At 37.7% G+C, this 26592-nt stretch overlaps 1 long non-coding RNA gene across 3 annotated transcripts in view; it reads right to left on the bottom strand.

Annotated features, from left to right (window-relative positions):
• Positions 1–276: 276 nt before the first annotated feature.
• The window catches only part of LOC118601578, a 134153-nt gene continuing 107837 nt past the window's right edge, over positions 277–26592 (bottom strand). For all 3 annotated transcript variants that reach the window (XR_004950323.1, XR_004950324.1, XR_004950325.1), the window contains 5 exons: positions 26294–26425; positions 25140–25226; positions 20571–20641; positions 6030–6112; positions 277–1162 (listed from right to left, as the gene is read on the bottom strand). This is a non-coding gene — a long non-coding RNA (uncharacterized LOC118601578). The remainder of the gene's footprint in view (positions 1163–6029; positions 6113–20570; positions 20642–25139; positions 25227–26293; positions 26426–26592) is intronic.

Below are 26592 nucleotides of genomic sequence, written 5' to 3'. Positions count from 1 at the left end.
CTTGCTCCATGGTCTAGCCTCTTCTTCATCCGTGTGCATTTTTTCAGTCTTTTTTCTTCTCTATTCTAGCACACAAGAATTCTTTGCTAGAACTCAGTAACTGAATGATTAATTAAGGACATAGGGCCTCGGAGCTAGAATGTACTGATAAATTATGGGAACCTTATACTCTGTATGTGATTTTTGTTCAAATATCAAGTGCTTTAAAACCACCGGCTTGTTCTTCTGTGTCTATCACATGTGTAAGAAGGTAGACAGGTAGTTTTACAGACATGGTTCATGGAAGCTAAATAGTAACCATTTACTGCTACAAACAACGTATTTCATTAAGCATGAAGTTCCAAAGGAAAAATGCATCAATCTCAAAATGTTAAATCCCAAAAGATAGGTCCCAATTGGTAGAGGCACCAATTATGTCAGGCAGACCACAGTCTGATTCAACCCACCCCAGGGCCTCTCTTTTGGAAAACTATTTATTTAACTGTTTTTAAGTGCATTGAATATCCACAGTGACTGCCAACAGGACTGTCCGTGGTGGGGACAGGGTATCCAACACTGACATAGACGGAAGGCAAGTTGAACACAAATATTACAAGATAGAGACAGACGTGATACATCTCAACCTCCCTCTGGACATGATTTCAAGACTATAAAGATTGATGATGTATTTTAAAGGAGATTGGTGTGCTTTTCTCCTCCTAATCTTGGGATCAACTTGGGGTTTATCTACAGCTTGCGTTCCAACTGGTAGAGCTGAGTTTCAGGGATGGATAACCTAGCTGGGAGCTGGGAAAGGTTCCATCCAGTCCGTCCTTAAAGACTGAGAACAGAAAGCTGAGAACTCCGCTCTTGCGGTATTGGAGCATGTGTTTTTAACTTGGAGGAGAAAGAGAGTTTTCCTCACCTGCAGGGAAGAGACTAAAAATAATCCATAATGTTACATCTCTGTTAGCTCTTCGCAGCAGGGCCTGGAGCTGCCGCTGGAAGTTTCTCATTTGCGAGGCTGAAGTTCATTCCGTTCTGAAGCCAGCTCCTCCTGCAGGGCCATCTGGGCACTACACTGCCTCCTGGAACTCACTCCAGCACGAATAGAATTGTTGTAAGGCACCTCTCACGCTGAACTCCGATTCCAGCATGCAAATCTTCAGAGTCCAGGCCAAAGCTGCAGCGATAGATGAAGAAGAGGAACCAAGAAGTTAGAATCTGAAACAAACTTGCCCGATGTATTAGTTTGCTAGGGCTTCCATAACAAAGGACCACAGATGGGTGGGCAGGAAGGGGAGGGTGTGTGTAGAAGAGAAATTTATTGTCTCATAATTCTGGAAGCTGGAAGTCTGTGATCAAGGTGCTGGTAGGGTTGGTTTCTTCTGAGGCCTCTCTCCTTGGCTTGTCTTCTACCGGTGTCTGCACATGGTCTTCTCTCTGTAACTGTCTGTGTCCTAATCTCATCTAATGAAGAAACCAATCATATTACATGAGGGCTCACCTTAACTGAACTCATTTTAACTTAATTACCCTTTCAAAGACCCTATCTCCAAATACAGTCATATTCTGAGGTACTAAGTGTTAGGACTTTGACATATAAATTTTGTGGAAACACAGTTCGGCCCATAATCCATGGAATCTCTGGTCAAACACTAACTTCCCTGAGCTCCAAGAGCCCAGGTCAAATATCCAATGTCCCCTCCCTGCCCCCAATGACTGACTACCTGTGGATCTGGCTCTGGGACTCTATTTTACAAGGAATGACGCTGGGGGCCTGAGTGATCATGACCTTTTGTACTCCAAAAGCAGTAGTGCCAGCAAGGGAAGGAAGCTGAAGGACAACAAATCAATCACTTCCCAGGAAGTCACAAAGAGCCAGAGCAGCAACTCCCTCTTTTTGGCACATTTAACGAAAGGCTGTGGCAAAGGGGAGAAGGAAAAACTATATTAACGGAGCAGGAGGCTTAAGACTCCACTAATTCTCAAAATGAGATACCGCCTGGAGTTGCACATGTACCTCAGCCAGTTTGGTATGCACGGTCACATTCTTTTCAGTGGCCACCAAAGAAGGCTGAGACAGGGGGAGTATGCTACTCTCCCACAGCCTGGCTATGAGATCTGAATGGAAACAACCCTCAGTCCAAAATTCCCGCGCACAGTCAGACACTTATTAGCAAATACTTATCAGCAAGAAGTTTATACGACTTGCTGTACACACTGGATAAAGCCCTTTTCAGTGGTATAAAAAGTTCACCTGAAACAGACTTAGCAAGATTTCTGAGGCTGCTTTCTGTGCATAGAGGCCACGGGGCAATCAGAAGTCCTCCTGAGCCAATTTCTTGACTGAGAACCAATTAGAGGCTCACAGCATGAGGGTCAATCCTAAAAAGACCAGTATAGGCCTCTATTTATAAAAGAGTGCTAGCCAATCCATATGTCCAAAATATGTTCGATTTCATCTGTGAGAGCTAGTGTCTATTTCTAACATCTCTCACGCTAATGAACACACACAACATTCAACACTGAAAACCCCAATTTGCAATCAATATGCTAATTCATAAAACATCCACAATCAGTCAAAAGGATATAGAATAGAAAGGCCTGCAGCAGCTGCTTCTCCAGTGGGCCTGCTCTCACGTGACACTGATGCCACATGACACTGGACTATGCTGTCTGGCCAGCATCATGTCTGACCAGCTAATTGTGCATACGAAATATCAAAAGGCTGTTAAGTACTCTAAAGTAAATTACAGAGATTGTAATGCCTGTTGAACACAAAGTAGGCAGTGATGGAGAATGCACTGTGCCAGGAGTTAGGAACCCTGGGTCCGATTCTAGGGCGGCCATGTTGAACACACCTTCTCTCCGGGCCTCATTTTCCTCATTCAAAAGATAAAGGGATTGACTTAGATCAAATTTCTCAGATTTGTTCTACGGAATCTTGGGGTTTTATGGAGGTGCTCCAGGAATTCTACAAACTTGTGATTCACATTTTTACATAGTTCAACTATTTGCAATGTTTTCTTAAGAAAAGAAAACACTATGTGCATGCAAGCACCCACCGAACTGAACAGAGTAGAAACTAGTGCTACCAGAATGACTTGTTTTAATTCAGATCTTCGAATAAAGTTTCCCTAACCACATCTGTAAATGATATATAAATGCTATATTGTAAACATGTGATTGAAGAGGTAAGTTGTAGTTCAACTTTTTTTTTTAATTTAGGCTTATGCATGTCAATTCACGAAAAAGTACGTGAGGAAGGACATGATTGCAAGACACATGTAATGCATTCAGTTAGATGCCAGAAAAGGCTTAAAGATGGATGCTCTCATCACAGCAAATAACTATCAGTTATGCAATAGTAACGAATGCCTAATACTTGTGCTTATCGTAAGCTTTGCTTAAAGTTTGATTTTTTTATTTGTAGGGTTATTATAAGTCTTGGGGTCCTTTTATCTAACTTTTTCTTTTCCCCAGGCAAGAGTAAATTCCCTAAAAGCCAAGAATGAATCTGCATCTCTGATTAAAAATGCAATTTTAAAGAAAATGTGTTGATGGCTATGATGAATTAATGAAGCTCAAATCAAAATGTCAAAATCTTCGATTATTACCAGCTAATTGCTCAGCTAGGGTTTATTTCAATCACAGCATGGTCAAAAAAAGCAACATCTCTCAAATTCACACAGTAAAACTTGAAGACAAAGTATGACAGTACATTGCCCAGGTCTTCAGTGAGTTTTACACAGTAAAATTTTGCAAGATAAAACTGACTTCTAACAAATTCCAATGTACATCTGAAATGAAACATGGTGAACAAATAACACAGACTCTTGTTTTTTTTCCAAAGGTAATCACACTGACAATTTATAAGAAAACATAGGCAAATGATATTTTAATCTAATATCAAAAGTGAATTAACATTCATATTCATATGCTACTCTGTTGCAGGTCAGGGAGAAACTACTAGAAAATGCTTCTTAAATCCTGGATTCTTGATATCAACAGCAAGTTGAGTGTGTGCATGATGACGGCGGGAAATTTGCTTAACTGCTTATCTCCAGGATCTAGAATAGTGCTTGGCACATACTAAGTGATTGATAAATATTTGTTGACTGAATAAATGAATGAGTGAGATCGATACAGAAATATACTTAGCTTTGTTATCAGGGAAGAATTTAGATATGTACAGTATACATACTTGAAAAATTGGTTCAAACACTAAAATCTTTACCCTATTGCTAAGGGAAATATAAATTTTTGTGCCTGTCCTTACTTTGGTTATTTTTTGTATAATATGCTTATATAAGTGAATGCAATGAAAATATATCATTTGTAAAATATTGAAAACACAGTAAGAGAAGAAATATCTAAATGTTTAGGACAGGGGTCTGCAAATTGTGGCTCATGGGCGAAATTCAGCCATGCCTATTAATTTCTGTATTGTCTATGTTCTTTTGGGCTACAACAACAGAGTTGAATATTTGCAAAAGAGACAATATGGCCTACAAAACTGAAAAATATTTACTATCTGGTCTTTTTACAGGAAAAACTTGCCCACCTCAGTACAATTCAATTTTGATATACCATCAATTAAGTTAGCAAAAAATGTAATGACAATTATACCCAGAAGTAGCTATGAAATGGCAGGAAAACCAGAGGAGTTTCAGGTCTTATAAAAGCTATCACCAAAAGGGATACCAGCAGCCATAGCCTAGGAACCCAGTACCCCCCATAAAGACTGCACCTTTAAGCCATGTGCAATAACTCTATACAAATTGTAAATTTTATTGACATAACTTTTTATTGTTTTAGAGTTACTTACAATAATAAAAGCAGCCAATTCCAGAACTTACTTTTTCATACCTACATTTTTTGCCATCTTTAGACAAGGTGAAAGTATAAAATACTTCATTTAGCTAAGAAAATAAATCACTTTTTTTTTCCTAAAGAAAAGTAAGCACCTTCGATAAGAATCTTTCAAATATTACAAGAAGGCATCAGTTTGCATGTCTCAATAATTTTGCAGTCTTTATATTTGTAAAATAAAATACAAATACATAAAATGGCAAAAACTACCTGTGACGGGCAGAATTCTAAAGACATCTTCCTAGCATTCTGGTCCCTGGTTATTCAATCAACTGCCAATCTAGGTAATGCTGTGAAGGGACTTTGAAGATGTAATTAAGTTTAACCACCAGCTGAACTTAAAAGAGGGAGCTTATCCTGATTTATCAAGGTAAGAAAATTTTAATTTTTTAAATTAAATGTATTGTGATAAGAGAGTTATATAAATTGCAGGTGTACAACTTTATAATATGACATCTGTATATTCTGTTATGTGCTCACCACCTGAAGGCCAGTCTCCTTCTGTCATCCTATATTTGACCTCATTTATCTTCTTTAAACAAGCCCTTAACAATAGAAAATAAAAACTGAAAGAGTTGCAGAGGAAGGGAAAAAAAAAGAGAGATTCATAGTATAAAAAGGGCTTAACCCATTCTTGCTGTTTGAAGGTGGGAGGACAATGTAAACTAAACATGGGTAGGCTTGAGGAGCTGAGAGAGGCTCTGGCTAACAGCCAGAAAGAAAATAGGATCCTCAGCCCTGTGGCCATAAGGTACTGAATTCTTCCCCAAAACTCGAATGAGCCTGGAGCCTCCAGATAACAGCCCAGCCGAACGAGAACTGGATTTCGGCCTTGCGAGACCCACAGCAGACACTCCGGTCAAGCTCACCTGGCCCTCTGACCTACAGAACTCTGAGATAGTAGATTTTGTTGTTTTCAGCCACTAATTTTTTCGATAATTTGTTAACAGCAACAATAGAAAACTAATACAACACCTTTGAAACCCTCACCTGAATCAAGAAATAGAGCTTTGCCAGGCACCCAGGTGTGCCTCCACGTGGCCCATCCCAAACAGAACCATCTCTCTCCCCACAAACCACTGTCTTGCCTTTACAGTAATCCTCTTTTTGCATGTCACAGTCTTATCGTTAACACAATAAGCCCCAGGCAATACGTGAAGTTTAGTCTTACTCACTTTTTAAAATCAAAATCAACATATGTGTTAAGTCACTTTCGACCTCCAGTGCCTCTCTCCATTTCCCGCTCTCTCCACTGTACCTGTGGAAGAGCACAGGATATTTAATGCGCAGTTTCCCTCAACCTGGATTTTGTTGACTGCATATCCAAGTTTCTGTTCCCTCTCCTTCCTGCAAAATGGCAGCTGGGTCCAGACCCTTGAGCAATCTCAGATTTGATCCCTTTGGCCAGAGTCTAGGTGGTGGCGTACGCTTGCATCAGGAGGCACAGCGTGTCTGCGTTTCTCTTGCACTATTAACAGCTTAATGTCTAAATCTGTAGTTCATGTGTATTGCAAAATGGTGATATTATAATTCTATTAGTTCTTTTTATTTATTCATTGAAATGCTACTTTTTATAAAGACTAGCTTCTCATCTACTATGTTACCTAATGGGACAGTTCATATGGAGAAGGTAGAATAAATGCTTGGTTATTTTCCTGTTTTTTTTTGTTTGTTTGTTTTTAAATCAGTTTTGAAGATAATAAACATCTTCCAAAAATGACCAATTAATTTTTAATGATAAATTTAAGGATTTAAATACATTTGATGGGGTTCACCTTATAAAAGTTTAAATTGTCCCAACTTTGGCCAGTGAGTTGGCCTCTTTAGGTTGGCTACTGATAGACAATCTCTGGCCCTGGTGGTCTCTGATGGAATCCTTGTAATTCGACTAACAAGTTGCTATGAGCTAATTTTGTGTATATCCTGCCCCAGAACTTGGAATCAGCAGTTTCTCCAAGAAGATCTAGATTCCTTTAATGAAAACAGTATTTCGACACCATAATCAGGTGCTAGGATTGATGATATTTTTAAAAGTTGGAACACGCTCAACTTGGCATCATACAGTCGGTGGTGTTACTGTGATTCAACAGCAGATTTAGTGTCGACAGTGATGTTAGAAAATGAAGTTTGAATACAACATGCAAAACAAATACATTTCACTCTTTGGAAACAACCCATGACTATCTGACAAAACAACACTGGAGATACTGAGGCACTTTTAATGACTTTGGGGAACATCTTATAATTTTGGAAAATAATATGTATTTTCATGAATGATGTTTTAAACTGGTTGAAAAGTCATTTATTAACATCTTACAAATTTCAAATTTTATCGTATAGGAATTCAGAAAGTTGTTGAGTATTATTTATGATTTAACTTAGAAACTAATTTCCTATTAGCATTTTTTTCAATCTTCCCAAATGGTTTATTCAAAGAATACAGTATGCTGGTTAAACATAGAAGTTTAAAAGCCAAAATTACAGGCATCGGCTAAACTCACTTTTAACTAAAATACAGTATCACTCATGTTATTCACAGACCCTGAAGACTCTTTTCAAACCTGAAATTCTGTGACTCTATATATATCATAAAGTCATTTCAGCAAACATTTGTTGAAAAACTATTCCAGAAATAAAATGAAAAATAAAGCAATGTATTATAATTTTAATGTACAGACACATTTAAAATAAAAATAAATATATACAATTATTAAAAATCCTGTCTTAGAAATATATCATATATACTTTGATATAGTGAAAATAAAGTTAAAATAGTAGAATATATAACAGTATGCATTTTTGATACAAAATGTGCTTTTTAAAAATGAAAATATTAGTAAGTGGAAAAGTTTAAAACAAAATAAACCAAAATGTTAATAGTTATGTTTTTTAAATATCTTAATGTTGTAGTAATTCTTTAAAAAAAATTTTTAATGTTAATTTTTTAACTTTAATAAAATATATTTAAATGTATATCATGTATATCATGTTCCACACAAAAACTTGTACACAAATGTTTATGGTAGCATAATTCAAAAAAAGTTCTAACAACCTAAATATTCATCAACTAATACATGGATAAACAAAATGTGGTATATCTATATGATGGAATATTATGTTACAATAAAAAAGCAATAGTGATACACTCCAACATAATGAACTTTGAAAACATTATGCTAGGTAAAGGAAGACAGTCACCAAAGGCCATATTTTGTATGCTTCTATATGTACATGAAGTGTCAAGAATAGGCAAACCCGCAGAGGCAAAAGTACATTGACTATTGGTTGCCAGGGGCCAGGGAGAAAGGGCGATGGAGAGTGACTGCTAATAGGTAACTGGATAAGTTTCTGGGGTGATGAAAATGTTCTGGAATTAGATAGTTGTCACGATTGCACAATTTTTTGCAAATACTAAAAACCATTGAAATGCACACTTTAAAAAAGGGGAAATTTTATAGCAGCAAATTATATTTTTGTTAAAAATGGAAAAATCTGCATCCATGAACAGTAACATAATTCATTTAATAAATACTGTTTTTATACAGATCTACACAAATGAGAATGTAGAAGGAAACAGGAAAAGAAGGTGGCATTTGTAAGGGGTCTGAGATGTAGAAGCCCATCAACATCTGTCCGAATTTTAGCAAACATGACAAATAATTAAAGCTAATGTTATCGCAACAATAAAAACTTGGCTAATAGGATTGGTAACATTTTTAACCTAACAAAGACTTACTTTTGAGCCAGATCAACTAAATGTGAAAAAATTCTGTCAAATATCAGATATTGTAAGCCCCCAAAGGAACGAGGAGTTTTGTAGATTCTACATGTCTTTCTTAACCAAAATCTCCAACTCTCCTTCAACATTTCCATGGCTGCAGCAATAATGTTAAAATGATACTCCTCAGGCATGCCACGGCCTGCCAAGGGTAAACACATTTTTATCTTTTGGAAATCACATCATTTTGAATTGGCAGAACGTGCAGAAAAGCATGCCTCCTTTATCGTGTTAAACACAGTGAGCCCTCCTCAGTCTAGCTGATTCACATAATGCAACTTGCCTTGAGCATGGCAGTTACATGTTTGCAATCTCAGTCATCTAAGATGCCCATCAATCACGTTTTATACACTGTCAGTAAGAGTGAGGAAAAACTCTAATTTTGTCCTATTTTTAACCAGTGTTTAGCTGAATTAAAATTCAACATGAAGTTTTCACTTCTCTATTCATACAATCAAAAAGAGAACTACTTTTCAATATATTTTCAGGAAATGTGCCTACTTAAGGATTGAGTTACAAATCTAGAGATAGTGAAAGGTGTAAACAAAGCATTGAATCATTACCAAGTACATCTCCTCAGCTATTATGCCTAACTGCAAACGGCACTTCAAAAAGTAGATTTTCAAAGAAGCGGGGCCTCTTTGTAACTGTTGGCCTGGCCAATAATTTCTCAAATTCATTCCTCAAGCACACTGAACATTTATACTAGGTACGCTCTGCAGTTCATTTTCTTTCTTTCCATTTATTTACTGGTTAATGTACATCCTTGTCTTGCTTGTAGTCTGTTTGACATACAGAATTTACTCTGACTCAATTCACAGAAATGTCTTCTAAGTCTACATGCTACTATCCCATTTAACTAGCACGCGCATCCTCTTTGAATATTCTAAGTACTATGAGAAAAAACTACAAATGGGATGCACAGGAAATCTTTCATGATAGCATCGACATTACAAGCTTTTTTACTTAAAACTCTCCAAAGGCTCCCTCCACCATTTCTGGCGAAAGTCTTAAGTCCTTAGCATGATACAAAACCAGCCATCATCTGGCCTCTGCCTTGCCTCTCTGCTCCTTCTCTTTCCGCTTGGCTCGACACACTCCAGAATGTAGTTGTACTTGCATTCCCCAAATCTTCATTCTTGTTTCTCTATTTCTTTTCATGTTTTCCTCTCTGCTAAGACACCTATTTATTCCTGGTTCTCTGAGAAATTCCTACTTCTTCAAGAATCGACAAAGGAAAAATTCATTGAACTTTCTCCTCCTAGCTAGGTAGGCTGTGTCAGGAATGAAGGCCAATACTGTAACCTTGCATATTTCTTGTGCCCAAGACACTGCCTAACATATAGTTAGTCCTTAACATATGTTTCTAAATGAATAAATAATGAACTAACAGACGTATATGTGGCAGCATGTGTGGTTTTAGCAAAAGCATAGGTTCTGGATCCAAATGAGCTCAACTATATACTAGCTGTGCACTGTTAGAACATGCTTCTTAACCCATTCTTTGACTCAATTTTCTCATTTATAAACTGGAAATAATATAAATTGATGACCTTGTTGCTTTAAATAAGTTAAAGTGAGTAAATGCTTAAAATAATGCTGACTACATTATAAATAATTCATATATGTTAATTTTATTGATTTTATGCCAGGAATAAAAAATCTTGTTTTTATCTCCTCAAGTGACTTAAATTTAAAAAAAAAAAAAAAAAAGAAAGAAAAAGAAAATGGAAATGAGGAATGACTATAACGTATAACTAATACAAGAAACAAACAAAAAGCTGTAAATAGAATCCAAATATTGTAAGCTCACAAAAGCTAATGGTTGAACTATTTCGAAGTTAATGAAAACCAGTTCTTTCCAGTCTATCTTATAACAACTATTTGAACAAAATAATTTTTCTTTTAAATAAAATATGTGCTCCAACTTGAATGCCTACCCCAACCAAACCCCATATCCTTGAGTGGAGAATGAGAACCCAAAGCCAAAACTTACTAGAATTTACATTATCCTGTGGTTTTACTGTACTCTTTAGAAAATCGACCAAAATGTAAACATTTCGGTGAGTTTTTCACCTCTAAAGTTTTCACCTCTTATCTTATGCACATATTTTGATCCATACAATCATTTTAATCCACACGATCCATTCAAAATATTGTTGGAATTCATCTTTTAGAATGGCCTTCAGTACTACCTCACGAACCACAAAAGAAAATCTAAATTACAGCTTTTAGTTAAAATTCCCATTTTAATAAAATAGTATATAATAGATTCTATTCACTTCGATGGGCCACGTGGAAAGATACCAAATGTCACAACGGCTATAAGTACGTCAAAGTAAATTACACGATTGACTACAGATGAGTACTAGCCATTTCCGAATTTCGAACCACCATCAAAGGATTGATAATATTCAGGTAGTGTTCACAGGCTATTGAACGACATTGGAAAAGCTGAACAAATTGTCAATGAGATATCTGTCATTCAGAAATTTAAAATCCAGATAAAATTATCTTAAGGGAAAATATTCTCATTACTTTGCCATCTCCCTTTTTGTTCATGCGTCTGTCTATACATATATAGAGAGAGGACATGGAATTATTTTTCAAATAACCTGCTGCTCCTCCATACCAGTTCCTTTCTGCTTGCTTTATCCCTACTGGTCCCCTCCTCGCTACTCACTCCATCAACATCGGCCTTAGCCATGTGACTTGCCGTGGCTGATGAAATGTGAGTGGAAATGACATGAGCCACTTTTGAACAAACCTGTAAGTGTCAAAAAGAGTGATTCTACCACTGATCTATGCTCTCTGCTCTTTCAGAACAAAGAAAACGTGGCGCTGTAACGAGGCCACATCTAAGATGTTATGCAAGTGAGAAATACATCTTCGTTGCTGTAAGCCTCTGAGATTTTAGGGTTGTTTTACTGTACCATGATTTGGCCTAAACAGATTTTTTGAGGAGAAAAAAAGGAACTTAAGTGAATATATAATTTGAAAGCTATATCAATTTCATTGTAGCTTTAATATTTAAGATTTATATCACTCTTCTCCTTCTGAGCCCCAGGAAATAATTCTTCTTATTAGTTACACTGTATATGATTACACTATACATGCTGTATATTATTTTTACTATAATGTTCATATATTATACACATAAAATTTATTTTAGGTAGAATATTCACTAATACTGTAACTAAAGAAGCAAATAACTAGAACCAGGTGACATATCATATAACTGTAATGAACTAATGCTGAAAAACACACAGCTATGTCAGGATCAGTGACATAATTATGCTCTGAAGTGTTTGCTACCTAAATGGAGGAGCAAATCAACAGAGTCCCGATGACCTGAACTTGGGAAAGTATACATACAAGAAGTAGGCTTACTCTGCCGCTAGAAATGTTTTTTTAAAAAACAGTTTCCCAAAGCTGAAACTTAGGAAGTCAAAATCATTGGATGTTTACCACAGAGAATCCTAAAACACAGTAAAACAAAAACAGATTATGATGGCTGAGTAAACACTGTAGATGACTCTATAACCACATCAAGAAAAAAAAATACACTGTAATTGTCCAAGAAAGATTCTGAAGGTAGCAAAATGAGCCATAGTTTACAGCTGGTCAGTCTGCTGAGTTTGAAAATTTTTCAGGAGCATTAATATGGGCCAAACAAAAATTTTTAAAAAAGGATAATGATTTCTTTTTAAGTGCCACTGAAATTTTGAGGTTTGAGAAAGGTAAAAGTAAAATTGTATAAACTGAGCTTTACTCCTGTTTCAGGTCTTACCAAATTTAAGAGAAATTTGTTTACCAATAACATATAATCGATAAAGGATGTAGAGTGGAAAGCAGACATGTAATGAGTACATAGAAAATGTACTTAAGGAAAAAATTTTCAAGCACGAACATGCCCATCCCCTTCTCAAGTTTGAGATCGCTAACACCGTGCAGAGACAGATGGTTCAGATAGGGTTTGTTATGCCCGGTGCAACAGGAGCTGTAAACACTTGGTTCGTGTGCCAAGGATCCTTGCTCGAATTACTTCTGTAGAGCTTTATGGTTAAATCCCTAAAAGAGTAAGCATGTTTTCATTAAAACTTAGATTTATTCAATACAATTTAATAGGCTTATATCAATTTTCTTTTCCTCAAAACATCTAAATGCTAAATAAACCAGCAACTGATTCTTTAGGTGAGAAAGAAGTTGTGCCAACAGCTCCCGGCCACTGAAACGGCGAGTCAGCGAAAAGTCCAGGAGAAGAAGGCTGTCATTCAGCGCCTGCCTCTTTCTTCCCTTTCCAAGTGGTGACCCCTTTCCCGTCTTCTCCCGCCGGGGATCCAGGGTCGCCCTCCACGGTGTGGCTTTCCCGCGCCTCCTTCACTCCCCACTCCTGACTGTTCTGACAACTGTACCTCTGTTACAACTGTTCTTGTCACAATCAATGAGCATTGAAGTGCTGGTTGTATTTACCTTTCTCAAAAAATTAAATGAGTAAGTAAATAAATAAAAGTGAGGAGGATAGCCTTGAAGAATCTCTGGCTGGATAGAAGGAGTGCTTAAGAAAGGGAAACAATGGTGACAGGATTAAGAAGTACAAATTGACAGCTACAAAATTGTCACAGGGGTGTAAAGTACAACTTAGGAAATACAGTCAATAATGTCGTAATTTCTATGAATGGTGCCAGGTGGGTACTAGTCTTACTGCAGGAATCTCTTCATAAGTTATGTAAATGTCTAACCATTGTGCTATAGACCTAAAACTCATATAATACTGTATGCCAACTATAACTGAAAACTAGAAAAAGGAAAATAAACGTCTGTTTCATGCTTTTCTAGATTAAAGCTCAGGAAAGGATAAACCCCATCTTATTAAGCGTCAGTGTGTCAGGCACCATACCGATGATCTGCTTCCTTTTCTAATATAGTCTTTATCATGATGCTCATCGTAGGTGTTATTAACACTATGACACAGAAGAAACGTGAGGAATTATGAAATACAGTAACCTCCCCCACCCCTTACCCACAGTTTGCTTTCTGTGGTTTCAGTTACTCACAGGCATCTGTGGTCCAAATATATTAAATGAACAATTCCAGAAATAAGCAATTCATAAGTTTTAAATTGCATGCCGTTCTATGTAGTGTAATTAAATCTCGCGCCATCCTGCTCCATCCCTCCTGGAATGCAGATCACCCCTTTGCCCATCATCTCCACACTACAGATGCTCCCCGCCCATTAGTCACTTAGGAGCCTTGGTTATCAAATTGACTGTCGTGGTATCGCAGTTCTTGTGTTCAAGTGACTCTATTTTACTTACTAACGGCCCCAAAGCACAATTGTGGTGATGCTGGCAATTGGAATATGACAAACAGAAGCCTTAGAGAACTTCTTTTAAGTGAAAAGCTGAGTACAGTACAGTAAGGTATTTTGAAAGAGAGAGCAAGCAAGCACATTCACATAACCTTTTATACAATTTATTATTATAATTGTTCTACTCTATTATTAGCTATTGATGTTAATCTCTTACTGCGTTTAACTGTTAAATTTAACTTTATCATAGGTGTGTATGTCTAGAGAAAATCATAGTAATACAGTTTAGTACTATCCATGGTTTCAGCCATCCACTGGGGGTCTTGGAATCTATTCCGAGTGGTTAAGGGGGATGACTGTACCTTGCTCGTTCTTCAGTTGAGGATGAAGAAAGGCCAAAACTCAGGCCTCCTGACTCCTGTTCCAGTGCTCTCTTCATGAGTGCAAACTAAAGGCAACAGGCCCCTGTGGCAGCTCCCACTACACTTGACTTCTTATGCTCCCGATCGATCCTCTGCATTTTATCAGCATCCTCTGGTACAGGAAAGAATACTGTTTTTATAGTACATTAACCCTCCGTAAAATTTATTGGATGCTCTGATTCAGAGTTAGTTACAGGTGGGAAAAAAAGTCACAGTGTAATAACATTGTATTTAATGAGGTGTTACATTTTTTCCATCTTTCTCTTGATATTTTAGACATTATTCTGCTAGGTTAGAGTACCAGCATCTTACTCCATGTTTGTGGGTTTGCAACTTACTTGATCATAGTTAATGGTAACTGATATTGTCTGCATATGAAACAGTGTCTGCCAATGTTACCTTATAGTCAAAATACTGTCTTTAGTATTATTTGAGACTTTGAGAGACAGAAGAAATAAAACCTTCAACGTACAAACATCAAGTGGGAGATCAAGTTCATGGAAGCTTCTTTTGCCTTGGAAATTAACCAAATTAACTGAATCTTCCTAGACTAGTTAGAAATCCAGGAATAGTTAAAAATGCTGACCTTCTCATTAGGGAGTATGATTCAGACCACATAGAAAACTCTTTTCCTTCCCATTCTGGTTCCGTTTCGGCTCTCCAAATTCATAGCTCTTGCAATTAAACCGCCTTACACTCATGAGGCATTTTCTGAGTGCCCTGAGACCGCAAATAAAATGTGCAGCTGGTTAAAGGTTTGCTTTCCTTGTCTCCCGATAGGAATTTATATTGGATTTGGGACACCATCTGGATAGGACGCAAGTGATTAGGGTGGTAGCGCTAAACTCCTTGCCTAGCGATTTTACTAGATGTTATGTTCTTTTTACCGTGATGTTCAGCATGTTCTAGGAGGTTTTGGCAAATAACTATTCCCTTTCCGCTGGGCTTATGAAATTCAGGTAGGCCTCAAATGGACACCGTGGGGAATAGTTGTCTAAATAAAGTCAAATTCTTGTCATCTCTTAGGAAAATCGTTGGCATTAAGATGTAATAAAATTATTCTTCAGAAACTTAAAGCCAGTCATATAACTAAATGATTTGTTTTAAAATAAAAATCAGTGACAAAGTATAAAAAGTTTTAAAAGGAAAACGCTGAATGCCAACATAGCTCAGGCCGTCCCTGGTCCCTCGTATCAGAGGAGCATGTAAAGGCAGCAAACACTGATGTTTTCGTAGTTTGGCAAACTTCCTGGCTGGCTTCCAGCTGCTTTGGCGCTTCAATTCTACATCCAGAGTAGCTGCCTCATTCTCTTTTCACTGCTGCTATCCTTCGTACATTCTGGTCTTTCCTCTAGGCACCTTTGGCCCTAAGTCAACAAAATTGCATAAGGCTGGAGAGACAGAACTGTGTCGCTCTCTCCAAGCAGCTTAGTAAATGTTTGTTTTTCTTTTTTATTCTTGTTCCGCCTCGACCTTTTCTCTACCATTGTCATTTTATTGGACCAAGGCTATAAAAATTAACAAGAATCTTTTTTTTTAACATTTCTTGGGACCCATTCTCTTCTGTAAACTAAAATTTACACATACACATCTTAATACAATAAATTATTTCGTTGATTTAAGTAATTTTTAAAACTCTTCTTTACTACTCCTTTTCCCTTTACCCACCAAAAGAAGAGATTTTTAGAATGCTTTTCTTGGGAAGCTGCCTTCTTCCCACCTTACTCATTGCTGATCCCGAAGACTTACAAGTAGGCTCCCATGGACTTTTCATGAAATAAATAGAAAAGAAACATGTCCCCCATTGACCTCCTATCTTATTATTTGGTCGACTGATTTAGATGGTGCAAGCCCAAAAATAGTGTACTTGAAGAGAAAATGAGCTGGGGGTTAGATTATCAATTTCAAGCCAGCTATATTCATTTTTCTACTATAACAAATTACCATAAATTTAGAAGTATAAAGCAATGCAAATTTATTATCTTGCATTTCTTAAATTAGAAGTCCAATAAGGGTCTCACTACGACAAAATCAAGGTGTCTGCAGGGCTGTGTTCCTTTCTAGAGGCTCTGGAGACAAATCCACTTTCTTGCCTTTTCCAGCTTCTAGAGTCTACCACATTCTGTGACTTATGGTCCTTTCCTCCATCTTCAAAGCCAGCAACGTTGCCTCGCTAACCATTTTTTCTGTAGTCACATCTCCCTTTCTCTGAGTAGAGCTAGGAAACTTTTTCTGCTTTAAGAACCTATGCGATGAGCTTGGGTCTACTTGAATAATCCAAGATAACTTCCCCATCTCAAAGTCCTTAATGTCACATCTGCAAAGTCCTTTTGGACATAGAGCTAACAGATTTCCAGGTTCTGGGGACCAGAACATAGGCATGCTCAAAAGGCCATTATTCTGCTCACCACACCAGTTCCCTGCGTTTCATTCCCTGTGGGTAGAGTCATAGGCTTCATTGTTTTACTTTGCAGTAAATCTAACTTCTCATAAGAAGTCTCAAATCTGCCTCTAAATCCCATCTGTTTTCATCTAGGAGAGTTCTTTGGTGTATTTCTCTGAGTATTCAAAATCAGTTGGTTTACAACTACAGTAACATTGAGTTGGTTGCACAATGTTTTGTTTTTCCATTTGAAAGATCATCTAAAGACTCCATAGTATCTGGTTGTATTTTCTGAGAAGTTGCTGGTCCTTGTTAGGTTTCAGTCAAATGTTTGTGTCTTAATGTGTACATAGAGGACAGGTGCATGTAAATAAGGCCATGAGATGGCTCCATCACTCAATTTCACTCAAATGAGAGCAGGATAACGTGGCTAGTGTCATAAACTTTCCTTTCTTGCATTGTTCAATTCTCTCTAAATTTGAAGACCTCTCTTATCCATATTCAAAAGCACAGAATTTTCCAAACTTTTTAAGAATTAGATGATTTTCCCAGGCTTAAGACTTTTTTTTCTCTTAATGGGCACAACCGCCACAGAAAAAGAAAGACTGTACTTTCAAAATAATAACCCCCTTTTGTAAAATTATTATTTGGAGGCTAAATATTGAATTTTAGGTACTCACTCTGAACCACAAAAAGGTAAAATTGGCGTGACTCTCTGTGCCATACTATTACCATTGTATTTTCTTACTGTTGTTTGTCTTCTATTCTATCTTGGAACTCTAAATAGAAAATTGCTCTATGCTCTAAGATTAATACCCTAATCACTGAAAGAAATATAACAGGACCTTTGAAGAAGTAAATAATCATGTGTACAAAGAATGTGAAAACAATACTTGGATACTCCAAAATTCAACAGTTCCCAAACTTTTTGGCTTCCACATCCCTTAACATTCTCAAAAATCATTGAGAATCCCAAAGGGCTTTTGTTTATGTGAATTTTATCAATTGATATTTTCTATATTAGAAATTTAAGTCAAGGATGTTTTAAATATTTTTAAATAACAACAATAAACCTATTAAATGTTAACATAAATAATATTTTTATAAAAAATAACTCTATTTTCCCCAAAAAAAGTTTAATGAGAAGGGCAACATAGTTTTACATTTTTGCAAATCTCTACTGTATGACTTAACAGAAAGGAGCTCTGCTCTTATATCTGCTGCTGCATTCAATCTGTCGCAATTTGTTGTTTGGTTAAAATATGCTAAACGTAAATCATACAAGTCTGTTGTTCCTCATGCAAAACTAACTCATACACCTGGAATACTGTGACTAATTCTGACTGCCATATCTCAAAGAAAACACAGCCGAACTGGAAGAAGTCCAAGGACTTTATCCAAAATGCTTAAAAGAATGGAGGCAGTTCTCAATAGAGATTTAAAAAGGAAAGTGTGATTGAAGTCTTTGAAATAAAGCATATAGATAGCATATAGAGTTAGAGTTTTTAACCAGATCTAAGAATTCTAAATTGGTCTTTAACTTGTGGAACTCATGAGTGACATAACTATAAATATACTAGGGTTTCCGGAAGAGTCACAGTGTAGAAGGAAACTTTGGGATGCATCTCTCTAGTGTCTCGGGCTGTGTTATAAAAGGCAACTACGCCTGCCACTAATGAAGTGTCTTGGTGCTGAAAGATAAATATTTTCCTATATCCATATCTGTATGGTTCAAATACAAAGGTTATTTTATGAGGATCCCTTGCCTTTTCCATTCTTCTGCCCTATGGAAAGGGTTCTGGCTTTACCTGGTCTGTCTTCCTCTTTTCTGCCTTCCAAGGAGCTCTCGGTTTTTTGCCAGACAGATTCACTAGGGCTTTTTAGACAGAATGACAAGGGTGGCAGGGGAGAAAAGCACAGGAGATTGGAGGGGTGGGATTAGGGGAGGAGTTGGCCTAGGTGGAGGACATTTGAAAAATAAAGGTCAAGTACACCTGCAGAGAATATACACAGTGGATGGGAGAGAAGTGGTAAAAGAAAATTTTTAAAGCATTGCTTTTGAGAGATGTAAAGGATTTAAGTTACTCTGAAGCTAATTTTGGTTTCGGTATTGTGTTCTTTTGACCACAATATACCCCAGACCTAACCACACCAGTCAAGACTTTACAGACATTCCTCATGTGGACTCATCTGATAATGCCCTTTGGGATTCCTTGTTAAAACACCTAGAATTATTGGTTAATATTCTTGCTCTACCACATGACACTTTTCAGTAGAAAGTGGTTAAATTAAACTGCTTAGAGAACCTCATAAGTTAAGTAATTGAGGAATAAGGAAGAACCTGTCATCAGAGCCTTTCACTAAGTTAATTACAGATACACCAACATGAAGTGGTTAGAAGTAGAGCTTAAAATTTCACTCATTTGGAGTGTATTGGCATTCTGCTGAGAATATGATTTGAAAACAGAAAAAGGAAAAAAACCAACCAATGAGTGGTCAGATTTTGTTCTTAAGTAAAGTAACACAAGTCCACCAATACTCTGCCTCCCTTTGATTTGAAAATGTTATTTGCGATAGGAACTGTAAGATGCATAAGAGAATTATATATACTTTCTCAAGTAAATATATTTTGTCCACATGTGTGTGGACAGCAAATCACCTAAATACTTCATAACTCAGGTAGTATGACAGCAACTCAGTACTGATTCATTTCTTGAACAATTAAAATATTCCACAAATTCAGAAATCACATCACCTTAAAAAGCAGTCAGTACTAAGGAAGGGGAATAAGGAGCAGAAGTAAAATGAGAACATAACAGAAAATATCAAAGGACAGTGAGTGCTACAAACATGGAAAACCTTATGAAAAGAATCTTTTCTCTGCTGGGAAGGAATTAAATAAGCCCACTTTGATGTGTATACTTCACATAAAATACATTTGCTATATTTTAAGACTTTGGGTAACATTCCAAAACTAAGAATCTATCCAAATTCCAAGTTCTTCATTAAACTAGGCTTTGCATTACATTGTTTGTGAAAAAAAAAAAAAAATCCTGTTTTTAACTACGTGATTAATGCCTCCCATATTCCATGATAAGATTTTATAACCCCTTCCTTCTGCTGGTGGCACTTACGCACGAAAAACAGTCAGACTCCAGAGCCTTGTTATTTTTCATTTTCCTTACAGCCACTATAAATGCTAGACCCTGATTTTTAATACGTTCGCTGTTAAAATATATTAGCTAAAAACTCTAGGTACATTTAATAAAAATCCCAGGTCCCTACCACACTCCCCTCTGGTGATATCCTCTTTTCCTTCTCAAATACCACAACCTCCTAATTGTTTCAGAGGAGGAGAGAGACGTTTTTATTATTGTATATGACTCAGAAACAAGAAAATATTCTACATATATATGGAAAGCACTGCAGACACCGTCAGTATGTTCGGCACTCACTTTTCCCTAGTCACTAATCACTGTCAACTGCAAACATCTGCAACTCTCTGTGTGCCTTCTGGCTACGGAGTACATTTGGCACAGGAGCTGAGCAGGCCAGGCCTGGCCGGAAGTGCTGGGGAGGCGAGGCCCCCTGGAGCAGCCCTCGACCGTTGACTGGCTGGTATTAGGGGACGACTTCTCCAGCACCCCCGTCTTTAGGTGCAACAGCTCAGCATGTTCCACACAGCCTCTCCAAGGTCTCAGAGGGAATAAGTTCTGGTTGCCCAGAGGCTACCTGCTTAGGAACGTTCTGGCTTTCTCCACCCCAATGCCCCGCCCCCTGAAAGGTACCTCCTGGAATCCGCTCACAATGGAGATGACTTACACTCAGTCCTTATGCCGATCTGCTTCTGGAGGAGCCCAGTCCAAATCAGAGGGTGTCCTGAGCGATGCTTACTGATAGGGAGGAAGAATAATGAAAACGGTTTTAGAAACTATTGCTCTAAAGGAGGAGACTGATAGGAACAACTTCACTTATTTATGTTAGTTAGTTAGTTAGTTAGTTAGTTAGTTAGTTAGTTAGAATTTTCGGTTGCTGAGAATTTGAACTCCGTAGCTCTGGGTTTTAGCATTGGGATAGTTTTGTTTTTGTTTTTATTTTTTCAATTACAGTTGACATACAACATTATATTAGTTTCAGGTGTATAATATAATGATTAGAAGTTTATCTAACTTATGAAGTGATCACCCCAATAGGTCCAGTACCCATCTGACACCATACATAGTTCTTACAATATTACTGATTGCCTTCTCTAGGCTGTACTTCACACCCCGTGACTGTTTTTATAACTGGCAATTTGTACACCTTAATCCCTCCACCTTTCTCACCCAGTCCCCCAACCTCCCTCCCATTTGGCAACCAACAATATGTTCTCTTATATATGAGTTCAAACAACTTCACTTTATTTCGAGTCTGTCTGTGATATAAACTCACACCAGAACCAGGCAGTTTAGAAACAATCTGACAGGGATCCAGCAAAGCCCCACAGAGGAGATGATGTTTCAAAGAGGCTTTGAAAGATGAATGAAAGTTCACCTGGGGCAGAAGTGTTTAGAGGACCTCGAAGGCAGATGGACCCACAGAATCAAGACCAAGAAAACACAATACCCTTGGGGCGAGAGGGGAAATGATGGAGGGGAGACAGGAAAGAGCCTCGGGGCCTTTAGTATGATGCTGAATCCTAAGAGCATAAATTCATTCTAAGGAAAGAAAATCAGTGTTTGACCAGGAGACTACATTACAGTTGCTTAGAAACCTATGAGCAAAGCATATAAGACAGATTTTTAGAAACAATAAAAATAGTTTAAAATTTTTTAATTTCATGAGTTCATAATATGCTAATAAAGATGTTGACAAGTATAGACCAATTGAGGCAAATTCGATATTTTCAGGTACATGTGTTTGCAGAGATATATGTATATGATGTTTTCTTCACAAACAAAAGTAAGATTTTAGGCAAGCTGTACATTGTGGTTTTGGGTTTGTGAAATACACCTGCGTGTAAATAAGAACGAAGGTGCTCTGCCAGGGTGGCACTTTACGGCATTGCCCTTGGCAGTGAAAGGCGTCGCCACATGGTCAGTTTCCGACCCAGAAGACCAGGACTCGTCCTCCCCTTTCTCTTCCTCATCTGCCATACCCGGCCCCTCGAAGTCTCGCCAATTTAACCTAAGTATCTCCTGAATTTCTCCATTTGTCCCCATTTCTTCTGTCACCACCCAGTCACGGGCACCACCAGCTCTCACTCCAAGGACAGTGAGGGCAAACGTTCACTCTGGCCCCCTTCACTCCATTCTCACGGCGGATCACTCCCCTCCTGGACTTTCCGTCTTGCATTGGCTCTGCTTGCATTTCCGATGAAGGCAGAGAGACGTGGCCTCTGCCCGCCCATGCGGCCTCACCTCTCGCACCTCCCTCACTCGCCCCCGATGCTCCAGCCACACTGACCAACCTTCAGTTCCCCACAAAAACCCGTGATTCTCAATACCACAGGGGCTTTGTGTGTAAGTCCAGTTGGGCATGAAATGTGTCCTTGGCAAGCCGTGATATGGGAAACAAAGACAGCCCATATCAAGGCAGTATATTCATTTTGACAATTCCTTTTCCTACAGACTATCCCTTCAAAGCACGAGAGGTTGCATTTACAACGAGGATTTTTCATCCAAATATTAACAGTAATGGCAGCATTTGTCTCAAGCCTAAGGTCACAAAGGTTTCCTGCTTTAATTATTTCAAAAGTTCGTTTATCCATTTGTTCACTGCTATGTAATCTAAACCCAGATTGTACAGATCTATAAGACAGAGATAAGTATAACAAAACATCTCAGGAATGAATTCAAAAATATGTCATGTGATGCTACCTTAAAGCCACATTAACCTGCATTACATGATATATAGATAAATATTCTTTCTCAGTTCCTTCTCCTTTATCTCTTTAAATCCCAGTCCTCCTTTACTTCTCAGCACAACTTCACTTTCTTGGGGAACCTTTCCTGCTCCCCTCGATCAGGTCCGACCTCTCTGTTTCATGCTCCCCTGTTTTGTCCTTCTCCATCTTCCATTATCCACCTATGCTCTTATTTGGATATCTGCTTCCTGCTAGATCATAAGCTCTATGAAATGCATACATCAGAGGCTTAAAAATATATGTTTACAAAAATCATTTTTAAGTTAACTTGCCTCAGATATCTTACTAATCACTTTAGATGCATTATCTATTTAAGACCATATACAGCTAAGAAAACTGAAGATAAGAGAATCTTAAATGACTTGTTCAGTCAGTAATGACAGGCCTGGAATTGATTCTCAAGTCTGTCTGACTCGAGCTGACACTCCTGAACACCACCCAGTAATAACAGAGACACCGGGGAATGACGGCAGACATTTATGAGATGTGGTAGTGTTAAGAGTTGTGGGACCCTTTTTCTACTCCAAATTTTTTGTTATATCATTGTCCTGATACCTCCTCAACAAAAATGTTCTTCTACATGATAGAAACATTTTTCTAAGCTTTATCTCATCCAGATTCTAACTTATTCTTAGCATTCTTTTCCAACTTTGTTATCCGGCTTCTCACAATACCATATTATGTCACTTCAGATATTTTTTCCTATTCTTTGCCTATGTTCGCTCCTAATTTTTGCAAAGCTGCAATAAGGTGGGAAAATACATGACCATTAGGGCTTGTCGATTTTGTTCAAAATATAAACACATTTTCCTGTACAAGTGGAAAGTGTTTTGGAATATGGCAGCAAGAGATGATGAGATGAGGCTGAACTATATGTAGAATAAGGACTAGGAAAAATCTGTTCCAGTTGAAACGATGAAACCAGATAACATTCTCAGTTAAAAGAACGAACATGGTTCAAGAATGTCTATACAGACGTGGGATTGAGAAATACACAAAAGGCTAAACACAAGCTTTATTTTGAAAAAGAAAATAAACTGTTTGAGAATATTTACCCAAGGGAGAGCTCAGTGTAACAGATAAACTTGTATAATAACAGAATCACTGCATATTTTAAATATGCTGCTGCTTTCTCGATGAAATGAGAATCGTTTACGGCAATACGTATACTTTTGTTTGTGTCAAACAAAAAGTGTCTTGAAGCAAGAGAAAAAGAGTGAGGTCCCAGAGAATTAAGGAAACCAAGTCAACTTGACTAATGATGAGACAAAAGAGCAGAGGAAAATACCAGCTTTTCTTATATGGCACTGGCTGTGTGCAGCAAGCTTAGGCATGAACCAATGTGCTGTCCTGGCCCCAAACCCTGTGCCTTTTTCCTAGAGAAATCTATTTCTGCCCCAAGCAGCCAGTTACCGGGAAAAAAAAAAAAAAAAAGAAAAAGGCAACTCCGGAGAGCCCAGCCTTTTCAACTCACTGCTGGCTGGTGTCTGGCTGAGTCCATGCTGCCTCGGAGGGGTTCCTCATCACTGACTTTCTCTCCCACCCCTGCACTGCACTTGAGGGTCACTGTATTTGGGGCTCCTCTGCTTTTGCCTTTTCCCAAGGTGCAGTCTTGCTCATTCTCTGGCTCTGCTTGTAGTTGACTCTGCCCAACCAAGCCCACATTCGGCTGTTCGCTCCCCAGGAATGAGAGTAAGCAGTTCACCATAAATGAGCATTCGCCCACGTGATGAAGTTTGAAGAAACCCAGTTGCTTCCCCACTGCCCACCCACATGTACTGGAAACATCTCTGAAAATGCAAATGCTGTCAAAAGAAGAATACGGCCAATGTTCATTATTCCCAGATTTGCCTATTCACTGAAATTGATGTGTAACCCCAAACTCAATATCCATGGGACTTCCGTGGTCATTCATGGACATGCAGGGAGCAGCAAAGTTTAGGAATAATTTTTAGTAAAAACTTTAACAAGGTAGTATACAGGAAAGTCCCATGTTTTCAGATGAACTAAGCTTTTCTAGGTCAATAAAAAGCTAAGTTGACAAGAATAAGAATTTGATGGAAAAGGCAGAAACTGCTAAATGAATAGAACAGAGATTTATAAAAACAAAACTACCTAGGCTGCCTGTATAAAATTGTTCATTTGTTTTTGTTTCAAAAGTCATCTGAAAATTCTTTGGGTGAGTTGTTTTCATTTAAAGAATAAGAGTTATATCCATTTATCAGCCAGTGGACATTGAAATCATTCCTGTGCTGGTTTCTCTGGGAAGCAAGGCATCCAGCAGAGCCGAGGAAAGTGGCATGACTACTTTTTATACCCAAGGGATTTACATCTTTGAAACCTGCACGGATCTTGTAGATTTCATTTTAAAATGCTGAGAACAATTTGTCACCATGTCGCAGCACACCTGCATCTCAGTCGCAATATCTTCTGTTACACACGGAAGCCTGGGCCGGTGGCAGGCGGTGCAGCACCGAGTCACTCACCTGCGAGTCAAAGATTGAATTCTTAGTTCTTCTCTGTTGCTTATTATTCTGAGATCTTGGAGTGTCACAGAGTTTCCAAGAGCTTCACTTCAAAAGAAAGCGGGTGGAAAAAGAGGACGACATAGACATAGTGGTTAGAAATTTTACAGCAATATTACAATAGTAAAATAACTATTAACTCAATCAAAAATGAAATAAGTACTTAAATAGACATTTCTCCAAAGGAGACATGCAAATAGCCAACAGGAATGTGAAAAAAATGCTCAATATCTCTAATCATAAGAGAAATGCAAATCAAACCCACTATGAGATATCACAACTATCCAAAAAAAAAAAAAAAAAGATAGCAACTATTGGCAAAGATGTGGAGAAATTAAAACTGTTGCGCACTGAGTATTAGTGGGAATGCAAAAAATGATGCAGTCACTATGAAAAACAGAATGGAGACTCCTCAAAATTTAAAAATATAATTACCATATGATCCAGCAATCTCATTCCTGGGCATTTATCTCAAAGAATTGAAATCAAGATCTCAAGGATATAGTCATTGTACCACTGTTTGCTAGAGCTAAGACATGGAAATAATCTAAATGTCCATGACAGACAAATGAATAAAGAAAATGTGGTGTGTATATACGTCTGTGTGTGTGTGTGTGTGTGTGTACAACGAGATATTATTCAGCCTTTGCAAAGAAGGAAACTCTACAATATGTGAAAACATGGATAAACCTTAAGGACGTTTGGTTAAGTGAAAAAAGCCAGTCACAGAAAGTCAAAATGTTTCATGATCCCATTTACATACATAAGGTATCTAAAATAGTCAAATTCAAGAAATCAAAGAGTGGAAGGAATAATAGTTGGCGGGGGTTGGCGGGGAAGAAATGAGGAGTTACTGATCAATGGGCATAAAACTCTACATAAACAAGATAAGTAAGCTCTAGAGATCTGCTGTATAGCACCATCTCCATAGCCAACAATAACGTATTGTACACTTAAAAATTTAAGAAGCTAGATCTCACGTTAAGCGTTCTTACGACAATAAAATAAAATGAAAATGCATACGACAGCTATATATCAATTAATAAAATTATCTAATAAAAATTAAGGAAAAACTGCTAAAAGAAATCACTACGAATCTTTGCTCTTTGACTTACAGTTTAAATTGTTGGCCACGTGACCACCGGGGGCAGTTTCTCTGTCTGTAAGATGTCGATAACTCTGCGCCTCTCACGAGACTGATGAAACGATGGAATGAAGTCATCTTTGTAAAGTGTCTAGAACAATGCCTAGCACAAAGAATGAGTTTTAAACAGTAGGTGATAATTTAGCTTCTTTCCAGCCCAGACATAAGCAGCCAGCACTGCCTTGTCATTCTGTGGGGTTTTTTCTGACCTAGTCAATTCCTTATTTAAAACACTATCACATTGAGGAAAGAATTTATTCCATAATTTTG

The sequence above is a fragment of the Rousettus aegyptiacus genome, unplaced genomic scaffold (assembly GCF_014176215.1).
Source record: "Rousettus aegyptiacus isolate mRouAeg1 unplaced genomic scaffold, mRouAeg1.p scaffold_m13_p_4, whole genome shotgun sequence".
NCBI classification, from domain to species: Eukaryota; Metazoa; Chordata; class Mammalia; order Chiroptera; family Pteropodidae; genus Rousettus; species Rousettus aegyptiacus.
This window is presented reverse-complemented; position numbering and strand designations above follow the sequence as displayed.